General features: G+C 33.4%; 1 long non-coding RNA gene across 1 annotated transcript in view; it reads right to left on the bottom strand.

The window, feature by feature from the left end:
• Nucleotides 1-719: 719 nt before the first annotated feature.
• The window catches only part of LOC112128213, a 50491-nt gene continuing 39253 nt past the window's right edge, over nt 720-11957 (bottom strand). Inside the window, exon 3 of the long non-coding RNA XR_002910898.1 lies at nt 720-771. This is a non-coding gene — a long non-coding RNA (uncharacterized LOC112128213). The remainder of the gene's footprint in view (nt 772-11957) is intronic.

Below are 11957 nucleotides of genomic sequence, written 5' to 3'. Positions count from 1 at the left end.
TTGCATATGAATATGAATAACTACACAGAAAATTCTCTCAACCTCGGCCTGATATCAAAACAAACAGTCCTATTGATCAAAAATCGAACAAACGCCTACACAACAGTTCAACTGAAGAATGTAACCAACATTTATACACGATAACAATGTTTTTAAAATTGATTATTGTTTTCAAGAAACAGTCCGGTTTTTAATATACTTTTTATTATCTTAGATGAGTTACTGTATAGAATTTGCATAACAGCCCATCGATAATGCTGAACATCGAGAATAAACTTCTTGCGAAAAAGTTGTTCATTAAAACACAGGAAATCATTATTTATAATAAATAGTTTATCTTGAATCGAGGATATCGCTACGTAGCTATTTATATTGAGAATGATAATGAAGTTATTTTTCTCAAAAAGATCAATGAATTTCAATTATAAAAGGTTTTTGCGAGTGAAACGCGGTGTGCCGTGGGCCGCAGGACTTCGCCTACGCGGTCAACGGAACTTTCCCAGCGACCCACTTCCAGGTTTTCCAAGCGCCGAGAAGTATGGTTGAGGCTGTGTGGTATTGGAATCTTAAAACTTTTAGAGATGGTAAAAAATTATATATATACACGCATTAATTTACAACATAAGAAATGGCGCATTCTGAGGCAACGAGAGTTAAAATAAGACCGATTTAGCCCGATACGTCTCCTCACAGGCTAAACACGCTATGTTTATAAGTAAAATAGAATACTCACTCTTCAAGAGGCTGTCGGGCTTCTTGCGAGAGGTGATCCTGAAAAAACAAAAACATTATGAATACGACGTAGCAAAACAGGAAAACACGAGATTATATGTCTTAGACGTCGATAATTCATTTTGTTTTTGGAAATGGTGTTTATTTGCGCCTTTACGCACCCGCCAAACATGTAGGACGGTCAAAAATGTCAACAGCTCTATATTTTATTTTTTATTATAACTGTTGGTTTCCGGAAAATAATGCTGGTTTTCATGTTTTCTTTCAATTACCCCCATATATAATAAAACTGTTTATGTTTGATGGATTATCTTTGTACGAATGTCAACACTTTTTAATCCTCTTCCATTCAAAAATGTTTGTTTACCTATGTAGCATTTCGTTACATCGGAATAATTCAGCCTTTACAAAGATGTCAACGAGAGATTTCGTTTTACGTGTTTAAAACTCGGTCGGAACGGAACTCAAACGACCAGAAACATTAATGAAGTCTGGGGCGATGACAGTGTGATGAGAGCACCTTTCAGAGATGGTTTAAAAATTTTCAAGAGGGAGACTTTAGGCTTGAAGATAAAGAAAGTGGAAGGATTTCTTCCCTAGATGATGACGTTCTGCGAGATTTAGTCGAAGAAAACCCTAGAACTGTTCGAGAACTTGCAGAGTATCTTTCAGTTAGCAAATCGACCGTCGCTGAACACCTAAGACAACTGGAAACGTGAAATGGCTCGAATTGGGTTCCTCGCACCTTAAACGACCAAATGAATTCTTATGAAGTTTAACCAAGACTTCTTTGCCGAAAACGAAACGAACCTTTTCTGCATAGAATTGTTACTTGTGATGAAAAGTGGATTCTCTACGATAACAGCAGACGTTCTGAACAATGGCTCGACAAAGGAGAACCAAGACCGCCTTTTTCAAAGCCCCCAACTCATAAAAAAAGGTGATGGAGACTGGTGTGCTTTATTTGTGCTGGAATTGGGGAAACAATCAATGCCGAAATGTATTGCTTTCAAACTGAAGCACTGCACCAGAAAATGGCATTACTTGGTTCATCGGAAAACCCCGAGTCTGCTACACGACAACGCTCGGCTCCATGTCTCATATGTGACAACACGAAAACTGTTGAATCTTGGTTATGAGGTTCTGCTTCATGGTCAACGGTTTACAACATAAAAAATTTAGAGATCAAAAGTCGTTTGAAAGTGCGTTTACAGAATTTGTTAATAATAAAGACTCAAGATTTCATTCATAGGGTATAGAGAAGTTACAAACGTTGGAAGAAGTGTACTGACGGTTATGGAGGGTTTAATTAATAAAAAAATGTTTAAAATCATTCATTTACTTGTTCTTATTTTATAACCATAAACCTGCATTATTTTCCGGACAACCTAATGTTAAGTCTTTTTTATGTACAAACACATTAAAAACAATGTTTTTTCAAAATAACAGAAAAACATTAAAGACGACAACCATGACCGGATGGATCGTCGGTGGAATCGAATTTACTATTTATATAATATAAAACATATATTCCAATTAATTAGACGATTTAGGCCTTTAATTAATTGGAATATTTAATATGGTCAATTATGTCCACCAAACAAATTTGGATTAATAAAATATTATATAAAGTTGTGTAAATAAATAGTACATTTCATACAATAATGTAATTTAAGCAAAACGGAAATAATGTAATAAATAATTGTTCTATTAACTAATAAATGCAATATAAATCTTATTCCATAGTTAAAGGAGTTTTTACAATAATTGGACAACACTCAATTAGGACCATTCAAATACTGAAACATTTCTTCGCCAAAGATATTCTGTTTTCCAAAATATTTAAATCTAATTTCATTAACAAGGGGACGATCGAGTTGGTAGGTCACGGGTTTGATTCAAATTTTTGGTGATTCTTCCAAAATATCAGACATTTATCCGCCACTTCTTGCTAAAAGGCCTTGGTTTCGCCAAAATGAATTTTGAAAATTGAAATTTTCCGTTTTTTAATATTTATATCCGTTCTACTTGTTAAAATCATCAATATGAATAGATCCTTTTACTCCTCGGTGACGCACATGAAATTCTAGTATTAAATAAACTTTACCATATAGACATTTTTTAGAATAGATCCTTCAATTATAGCAATATTGTGTTTTAATTAATGCACGATTAAGTTACGGATAATTAGCATAGACGCACAGATACCAAAGACAAGATATATTCAGTGAGATCTTTTCGTAAAGAGTGATGTTCAGATGGAAATATTGATGTGGGGAACTGACGAAATGCTTTGATTATAGTTAGTTCGATTTTTTTACAGTTGTTGCGGACTAACAAACCTCCTTGAATTATATAGAGGCTGATTGATAATTAAATGTCGAAGACATCGACCTATTAAATAAATTTTTATTTTTTCCTATTTATAGGAAGTTAGTCTTTCTGATTGTGAGAAATCCTTAATAAAAAACACATGTGAATGTTTAGATTTGTTACATTCTCTTAGTAAAGAATGTTATTTTGAAGTCAATGTACTTTATATATATATATATATATATATATNATTTTATATTATATTATATTTATAAATATTGCTTAAACGTAGATATTTATACTGGTGATGATATAGTCCTTGGTCGTCCAATTAAAAACTCAATATCAAGACCATCACCAAAACAGACGAGTTAGAATCAATTTAAACAATTTTTATTGGATTCTACTTACATACATGGTTCCATTATACAATTATATAATGGCAAACGACCCTTGTAAGATTGAATCACATATAACAATAAGAACAAAGTGAAGGATATTCAGAAAGATGCAAGAGGATTCGTTCAACATTAAAACGGAACCTTCTTATAATCAAAGCAGAAAAATAATCTCCAGAAGTAACCAAGCTAATTTCTCCATGGATAAAATCGACAAGAATCAACTACCCTTGCAAGAAACTCCATAACAAAGACATGAACGTCATAATACAGGAAAGGAAGACATTAAGAACCGGAAAATAAAACGAAGGAAATTAGAACATCGCATATATTATTCCTAAATGCAGAAAGTATAAAGGCATAAGAGATATCTATCTACACTATTATCTCACAGATTCAGCTACCTAAGGTGGCAGCTGATATTATTTTCTAGTCATAAATAGATTATTTGTTCAAGAACAGTATTAAAAATAATATATATTTATCAATCATCAACAAAAACCAATTATTCTGACAGCATTATAATCCATCCCATGCCTACATCATGCTTGTAGTTCGTGCATAAATTGCTCATACGTTTATTTTGATTGAGAATTCTTTGTTTATTATTTTTTGTTATTATTTTGTATGGATACATATTTACCAGTTCGACAACTTTTTTTTTATAATTATTTAGTACCACAGCGAAATTCTTGAAGGACTGCTATATAAACAAAATTTTAAAATGTACGTATTTAGCCGAAGGTCGTGGTTTCGAATCCCGCTCGTAACACTGACTTTTTTATCTCAACCAAATCCTTAGAAAGAATAATTAATTGACTGAAAGAAATAACTTAGTCAATTGACTACGAAAACGTAAATGGCATCAAATTTACATTTTTCCTTCATTTTATATCAACGTCTCTTATGTTTTCTACAGCATGACATTATTCAATCGTTAAACTTTGTAAAGATCTCTGTAAGCCATCACCAAACCACAATAACGTTGGTTATAAACATAATTTTATTTGGAAAACGTTAAAGGTGAATAATGGCTTGTTGAAGGGGTAGATCAACCATTTGAATAACTGAGCGAGGATTTATTCTTCTTCATGACCCTTACTGTTATGGAATAGAAAGGGCTTCGACTGTGTCATATCGTGCTATTCCATTTCAATCTTTCAACATTAACGCTTAGCATCTGGCTCATGCTAACGGTGATATGCTTTTTAATTGGAGAAAGCACCGATTTAGATGGTTCTTAACGGCGAAAAGATAAGTCCAGGAAGCCCTGCGGTTCGGCCCAAGCGCAAAATGCGGTCTGCGAAACTTGGTAGCCTCTTGCGTCACAGACCTCAGAAAGATTTTTCACTTGCATAACAGCCTCGGCGAGGAGTCAATTTACATCTAATAGGCTCGCCCCCTCAGGAAGAATTAGACATAAAACTTTCGGTTTTAAAAAATTTAACTTCAACTGAAAAAATCTTGAAGTTAATACTGCAAGAATGACCTCTATTACAGAATACAAATCATAGGTCAATTGCTTCCAGATAGGGGCCAATAGTTCAGGAAAGATAGTTGACCTGCTATTTAATATCTCCATTTTATCAATCCTAAATGTTTCAATTGTTTACTTTCTCGGTTGTGCTTTATACTGTTCTTCATTTAAAAGCTTTTAGCCAAAGTGAAACAGTTATCGCCGAGTCAGCCAAATATAAGGATCTTTTCAAGGAGGATGACTCCATTTTTATTCCCTGGTGAAGGACCATTTTCCTTATGGCTGCATTGATTCGAGAAGGGAGGAGAATACGATACAATTGACCAGTTCATGATGAAGCATTTCCCCTCAAAGTCGCACAAACAGCGTGATGTGCAATTTCGAGTTTGGAAGTGTTTAATAAAAGTTGGTATATTTGTAACCCTTGTGAACATTACTGTACCACAAAACTTTTCACCAGCACCGCTAAAATCTTTAAGAAAATCGCAATTGCTGTCGCTTTAGAATTTTGAATTAAAGCTAATTATTAAGTATTAATTTTAGTGGTCAATTGACCAAGTTACACCTTTTAATTAATTATTCTTTCCATGTAAGGTCTTGTTTGAGATAAAAAAAGTCAGTGTCAAGAGCGGAATTCGAACTCACGACCTTCGCCTAAATACGCCGCTGCTATAACCATTTGAGCTATCCTGGCTTCGATCTTCTCGGACACTAACTTCCCATCTCAACCTACAACCCTTCGAACCTTCCCTCTTTTTGCCATTTGAATGCAAGAAAATCCAATCCAATTACACGACATTTGAAAATGTGAGTTCGAATCTCGTTCGTGACACTGACTTTTGTATCTCAACCAAGACCTTACATGGAAAGAATAATTAATTATTAAGATTCTCCTCAAAAATAGCCAATATTCGTTAATATAAATTAATAATATAAACTTTCATTATTTAAATTTTTTCGTGTATTTATTTTCTTTGTCAATTAGGTGAAATTATTTTGTTTAAAATAAAACAACTTGTGGTTAAGCGTATAATGTTTTGTTGTTGCTAGAAATCACATTTTAGAAAAACGCTCTCACCACAAATTGTTCTAACCTTGATCACAATTATTTTAACATTCAAATTTGTCTTTTTGATTGACTTAATTTTGTTATGTACCTTATAAATATGCAAACTTCATATCACATCATTATTTATAGTAATACAACTTCTTTTAATATTTGATTTTGATTTTTCTAGCCTTTCGTGGTTAAGCTGGGTATTTTTTCATATAACGTAATGATGGAGTGAGTAAATCAATTCAATAATTGAAAAGGATGGTTCTTCTCGAAAGTGGTCTTTCAATTTTGGAACTTTAATGCTCATCATCAGATTATGATGAGTTATGATTGTTTCATTTCATTCATGCAGACCTTTGACGTTTATCAAAGCTGGGCATTTTCAGCCAATATGGAAAGCCAGTATGGAATTTCCATCTCAACGTGTGCTAAATAGGGCTCTTCAGTTTTGAATGTTTATCATGGCAAACCACATGCCCAGAAATAGATCCCCAGATAATGTTTTTGTGATCTTAGATCGTAGATTCATATTATCAAATGTATCAAAAACCTATCTTTCGGACCTTAAATATATTTAGAATTGAATAAACCTTCCAATAAACGGTAAAAAGAGCTGAAGGTGTAATACCTATTACAATAAAGGGATTACACCTATTGAAAAATTCCTTGCTAGAGAAAAAACAAGGGAAATCATCAGAAGAAAAAATATTTAAAAAGTGAGATTACTTCATAGACTATATGATATAAAAATGTATTATGCATTTTTCAAAAAGAAAATACGTGTAAAACAATTTTATAATAGATAGTTCAATGAAGAGCGTTTTACAATAAGAAAGCATTACATTTATTAGGCGACCAAGTCGCCTAAGACCTAGCGAGATTATATTATGAATAAATGAAAGACAAAATTCAGAAAAAACTAATTAAAATGCAATACCACTATCAAAATCCAAAGCGAATGACAGTGCCAAAGAGAAACCTAATAACATGCAAAAAGCCATATGGAATTTAACCAATAAACAAAACAAATAAATAAGATACTAGTTAAATTTAGAAAGTTTTTATAAATACAGCCGTAACCTAAACTAGTGGATTGTAAAGAAAATTTTCTTAATAGAGTTGGAAATGTAAGTTATATTTAAAAAAGTTGGAATATAAAAGTCGTAAAAATTATTAACTGCCTAAAAAATTCAAATAGCAAGGAAATGTAATGGCCTAATGTAAATATAGTTCAGTTCATCTGTAATAATATTGTGATGCCACTTGCATATTTAATATCTGAAACATTATAGTATAGAGTACTTTCAAGATGCCTAAAAATAGCACTGATTTGTCCATTACCCGAAGGGGGCGATCATATATATACAGATAAACTGTATCACTAATAATTTAAAAAATTAAACTTTGAAATTGAAAATTTCGAGACCTCGAGATGTTTGATACACGCTAGTTACGATACAGAAAACAACTGAGGCACATCTCGTGTAAATTCAAATATTGTTTACTATATCGTGAAGAGCTTTGAGGAAAATGAAAGTCATGATATCTCTAGATCCCAGCAAAGCCTTTGAATCTGTACCACATACTTTATTACTTTTAGAAAAACTCAACTATATAATTTCAACCAGAATTGAAAATGTCAGGAGCATATCTGTACGATAGATGACGAACAGAGCTAACGCAAATAAAATATAAAATGTAAATAAATAAAATGTCATCGATTTTTTTTTGCTTCATTTTTAGTATATTTAACCAATTTAAAACTGTCATAGTTAAAACATATAGAATATTGTATTCCAAAAGAATCAGTCCTTGGGGCAATATTGTACGTTATCTTTACTAATGACCTGTACAACCATTTTAATAACGTCAATATAACCGCTTTTTTGGATGACTCATTCAACGTCAAAAAAGGGAGTGACTTAAAAGAAGTTGTACAACAAAAACAGACTTGCAGTCTTGTTTTGATGGTTGGTTTGCGTCAAATGGCTTATGTCTAAACAATGATAAATAAAAGATTTTCTGTTTGAAAACGATTTTCCGAAATACTAGACAATCCAAAAAGCGTGTATTATTTTACCCACTCTCGAATTGGAAAGTCATTATCAAAACATATTATGTAAAAACATAATACCTGTAAATATATACAATAAATTATTTCCATATATATACAGGGTGAATTGCTACTCGTGCTACAAACTTCTCCAGTAGATTCTTGACCCTAAAATGAACAAAAAAGTTCATATTGTCCATGGTCCGATTCTCAACCATTTCAGAGTAATTTCGCTTTTTATCGATTTTGAAAGATATCACGTCCNTATATATAATAAATAGACTCTGTACATATTGTAAAATCAACATATTAGTCACTACTTGAATGTCACAGAAGGTATGATGTTTTAGCATGGGAGTCATCATAACCCAATAGTCTTTAGAAGCCAAAAAATACATAGAACATAAAAACCATTAATAAATTAAGATTTTAGGATACAGAGATGACTGTAAAATATCTTTAAAATTTTAAAGACTTTGACATTCCCCTGTTAATACATTGTAGAATGTTTAAAATTTATATATCTGAATCCAAGTAATTACCAAAGAGACCGTACCAATATAATAATAAACGATGTGCCTTTAAATAGGGTTAAAATGTTTTGATGCAGTTCAACATATCCTGGAATTGTGCTATTTAATGCTTACCTCATTGCATTCAGTGTAAAACTTATTGCAACTTTAACCCAATTCTATGCAGTGTTAAAAATATTTTATTAACACAGGTCCTTTACGACATCGAATAATTCTTTAATTTTAAATCTTAAACAAAAATTTAAATTTAATTTGACAATGTTTTTTATTTATGCTTTAGCCCGTCTTGAAAACTGGCTAGTCAGATCTTTTATTTGGGACTTTTAGTTGACCGATTATTTCTTTTTATAGGAATAAACTGAAAATTTTGTTCTTAATTTCTTCATTTAAACGTTTTTTCAGAAGGTTGAACTCTTCTCGGTCGTAAATGCTACCCGCACGGGGGAGTTGCATCACCGGTCACTTTCCCGTCCAAGTATCGGCTACCGGACAGACGAAGGAAAAAACCCAAAAGGGAAAGTTTCTCATTTTTCACGGAATGATGACCCGCTTTTCCACCATGGAAGCTCACCCTCTTGTTTTTTGTGCCTAAGATTTCAGACGACATCAATTCTTCGCGTGGGGTCGAAATCGGTTCAGTCAGACAAAGGAAATGGAAGGTCACCTGGCTTTGAGGACGAAAAAATATAAAAAAACTTGATTTTTGACTCTAAATTTTCGAATCCTTTTTAGCCGTGAAGCTTAGTCACAATAATACATTTAAACCACTGCGTTTTGATTGTTTATGATCATTTTGGCCTGCATATCCTCGCTTTTCCGCTTAGTCAAAACGTGTTTCGGCTTGTTGCCATCTTCAGTGTAGGGTCGGACCAATATGATCGGAAAAGACTAAACAATAGGTTAAACCCCATAGCAATTACACGACAATTAAACACACCTATGTTTAATATTTAAACAATTATGAATGACATTCAACACAGCAAAAATGCATTTAAACCACATTAAAGAAAGTCGAGAAAAGCATGAGAATCCACGTTCATCGCATTAAAAGGCTACTAATGGAAAACAAATAACGCACAAAGAGAAATCACGCCTGAGGACAGATAAAAGGAGAAGCACGACATTTCGTGAGATACTGCACATCCAACATCAACCATACTTTATTTTTCCCCTCTTAAGAAAGACACGTGACTTTTTAGAGGGTAATATCTATAATGTTTATTTATTATAGTATGTCTGGGTGAATTCAAAATGGAATTGTTTCTTTCCTATTCGGCCCGTCGTGACTCGTATATTTCGCTGTAAATATCACCTACGAACTCAGATCCCCCTGAGGGGTTAAAGGGTTAATAGAAGAAAATTATTTTTTTCCGTAGAAAGCATCAGTTTAAAATTTCAAATTGCATATCTAGGAATTTACAACTTTTTTCTAACAATTCATTTTCATAAAGAAATATTTAAAAGATTATCACAGAGTCTATCCATATGAGCTTATTCACTTTTTTATAAGGAGTAAAACACGAAAACAAATCATTCTCAAAAGCCTACTGGATAATTTTAAGATAGTTGATAGACTTCAACTTCTTCACACGCTATACTTGACTACACGCATATGTACGACGATGTTTGTGGAATACTCGATATTCCTCCATCACTCTTTACAAATATTACATAATAAATCTAATGGAGGGCCGATTGGTTCTCAACACTCCACCATCATCCCTCTCATACTACACTCGCGCCAATCAATGTATTCAATCTCAGAATACCCAAGAAACACCAAACGGGTCATATACCGTTTCCTTAAAAATCGGACCAGGGGGCCAAATACTCGCTCATTTTATAAAACCAAGGAATGGCACCGTTCAATTAGGACATTGGGCGACTTGTTTACATGCCAGTATCGCGGTCTTTGGCCCAAAAGTAAATGTCCGTGTCAACCTCGCATGGCCTATTCTTAGCAAGGTGAGTATGCTCTTCTATTTATAATAATTTGTTCCGGATGCCAGCAGTTCAAAAGGATGTTGAGTTAGAAGCAATATATTAAATTTCCATCAACCAGAAATGAAACCATGCTGCAACAATGAAAAACAGCACAAAGATCATTTTTTATGCAGGCCAAATTCATAGAATTGAGATTGAAACCAACGGCTTGCCTCATCCTGGGATAAGCCTCACAGAGAGCCATCGACCTCCCTCAACCATGGACTTTTTTCGCCAATTTTGTCAATTGGCTGAACTCTAGTAATTACTTTACTAACCTTTTTGAGAATGAACTTGGCAAAAAGTCTCGCCACAAAATCGATGGAGAGGTCTCAGAAAATAATAGTTAATACAAATATGTTTATAACTATAAGTATAATTTTCATTCAGTGACTTTTTAAACAACTTAGCACAAAAAGTTGTTCAGTTTACTGATACTATATTCATGTTAGTTTTTCACAAGAATGTATATTGTTTATGCCGAGTTTGGAATACATGCTATAAAATATATGTAGAATTGTGTTAATTATGAAGCATATAATACAACTAATGTTGGTGATAATGCCATTTTTAAAGTATCGTATACGAGTAATAATCTGCATGTTGAAATGTAATAAAATAATGTGAACCATAAACCACGAATAAGATTTATACTGTAGCTATCGTCTACAACAAACTCACAAGTTCATTATTCCCTTGTTGACAATCAAATAAATAACAATAAAATAACCTCAGAGAACCTGAGCAGGAGACGAGGGATCGTCCTCACCCGATTGAGGACTGGTCATACGCGGTTGACCCACGGGCACCTGCTTTTGGGCCAAAGCCCGTAGGTGCCCCTTAAGCAGAGAATGGTTGCTCGATGTGTCCCACATAATAGAGGGGTTTCATGCCTTGGCTCCATACAGAGAGCGTGTAGGCACGCCGCCGGATTAAGAATGGTTTTCGGACACGGTAGCGAGTTTCAAGATAACTGTTCCGATTTTTAGGGGAAATGGGAAGTTTTTTATTGTATATAGCCGTCAAAATATGAGTTTTGTGTTTCTGTGTTTTGTATGAGTGAGTGTATTTATTATAGTGAATAAGGAGAAGTTGATAGTGAAATAGCATTCCCATTGCTCCTCGAGCTATGTAAAAAAATACATAAATAAGCAAACATTCTTCGACTGCGACAGCTCTAAAACGAGTTTGCCAGCAGGCCAACAACACGAATAGATAATCATTTTTTGATGAAAGAGCTGTTAATACAACAATAAATTCTTTGAACGCGTTTTTTAAACGTGGAATGTTTGGCGATCATAGTGTTTGAAATCTTTGTAAATATGTCAAGTGAAATTTTACCATTTTATTACCCCTCCGCTGAAAGGAGAGGCACGAAGATTTCATTGTTTCGCGTTCCAATATCGAAAAC

This window comes from Cimex lectularius, unplaced genomic scaffold (assembly GCF_000648675.2).
Source record: "Cimex lectularius strain Harlan isolate CLEC.00 unplaced genomic scaffold, Clec_2.1 scaffold261, whole genome shotgun sequence".
In the NCBI taxonomy this organism is placed as follows: domain Eukaryota; kingdom Metazoa; phylum Arthropoda; class Insecta; order Hemiptera; family Cimicidae; genus Cimex; species Cimex lectularius.
This window is presented reverse-complemented; position numbering and strand designations above follow the sequence as displayed.